The sequence below is a fragment of the Ursus americanus genome, chromosome 18 (genome assembly GCF_024610735.1).
Source record: "Ursus americanus isolate L20-20 chromosome 18, mUrsAme1.1.p, whole genome shotgun sequence".
NCBI lineage: Eukaryota > Metazoa > Chordata > Mammalia > Carnivora > Ursidae > Ursus > Ursus americanus.
Genome location: NC_142144.1, coordinates 38,579,557 through 38,581,093, shown reverse-complemented (window position 1 = coordinate 38,581,093; position 1,537 = coordinate 38,579,557). Strand labels below are relative to the sequence as shown.

The 1,537-nt window shown below is 44.4% G+C and overlaps 1 pseudogene; it reads right to left on the bottom strand.

Annotated features, from left to right (window-relative positions):
* Window positions 1-434: 434 nt before the first annotated feature.
* Window positions 435-1,006, bottom strand: LOC123781331 (ras-related C3 botulinum toxin substrate 1 pseudogene; annotated as a pseudogene).
* Between the last annotated feature and the right edge of the window lie 531 nt (window positions 1,007-1,537).

Here is a 1,537-nt window from a genome sequence, read left to right as displayed (position 1 = left end):
ATGGCAATATTTCCGAGGCTGTGCTGCTTTTACATCAGAAGCTAGTTAAGAGGTATCTGCTTTGCCAAACTTGGGAAGCTGCAGGCTCTTCTTAAATACAAAGGTCTTCAATGGTTTAGTGCTTAGTGTTTTCAGCAGAACAATGCTACATAGTTGACAAGGTATTTGGCAACTCTTAATCTGAGCAATAACAGGGGCTTTAGAAAAATAATGCTTTAAGAAAGCTTGCCATTTTAGCACTAAATTTTAATTTAATGTGAAAGTTTGAAGTTTTAACTTAACACAAATAAAACCTACTTATTACTGATTGGTTCCAAATGGTTTAATGAAAAACTAATCTGTAACAAAAATTTGGCACTGAGTGGAGGGCTTCACCATTTTTGAGCAAAGCGTACAAAGATTCTGAGGACAGGCCAGTAGAGGGGCCCAGACATTCACAACAGCAGGCATTTTCTCTTCCTCATCTTGACTGGAGGAGGGCAGAGAACCGCTGGGAGAGCTACATCCAACACTGTCTTGAAGCCTTGCTGGGTGCGGAGCGCTGCAGGTATTTTACAGCACCAATTTCCTTAGCCACGGCCAGAACCTGTGGGTAGGTGGTGGGAGTCAGCCTCTTCTCCTTTGGTTTCTCAGTCGCGTCTCTGTGGTCCATGAGATCACTTTTATTCCGCACCAGGATGATGGGGGTGTTCGAACAGTGGCGTCACACTTGAAGGTACCACTTTGCTCGAACATTTTCATATGATGCAGGACACACAAGAGAAAAGCAAATTAAAAATACATCTGTATGCAGATAGGATAAGGGATGAAATTGGTCATAATCTTCTTGTCCAGCTGTATCCCGTAAATCCAGATTCACCAGTTTTCCACCTATCATAACTTTGACAGAAGAGCTGTCAAGGACAGTGGGGACATATTCCCCAGGAAATGCAATGGTTATGTAACTGATGAGTAGGCAAGCTTTACAAGCTCTGTCTCCCACCACCACACACATGATGACCTACATCCGGGCTCCTCACTGTGCCACAGCAGTGGCAGGATGATGAAGGGAGAAGCTGCAGGCTCAGTAGAGCAGGCGGGCGAATGGGCAGGTAGCTGGGGGCATTAAGCTGCAAAGCGTAGGGGGCTGGGGCCACTGCCCCTACTGCCTCGCCCTCCAGCCCACAGGAAGCCAGTGGCCAGCAGTGGCCGCCACCCAAAGCTGGAGAAAGCTGCAGAGAAACAGGAGCTTTACTAAAGAATGTTCTAGACTCTGGGATTCTCACCATGGAGATTACAGTACATTAAGAAAAGAGAGACAAAACATAATATATAAACCCATCATTTAGTATGTTAACAGTTTAAGATAACTAGGAAAGAAGTTAAGCAGCATGGCATTTGTGGAGGTTAACAAACGATGAAGTTCTCTCTATTAAATCTCGTAGTTAGAGCAGAACTTACTGAGAAAATAAGATTTGTGCAGACATGGAAACAGCATGAGTGTTAAACATGTGAGCATCTATGGGAAGAGCATTATGGGCCAACCAAAGCGTCAATT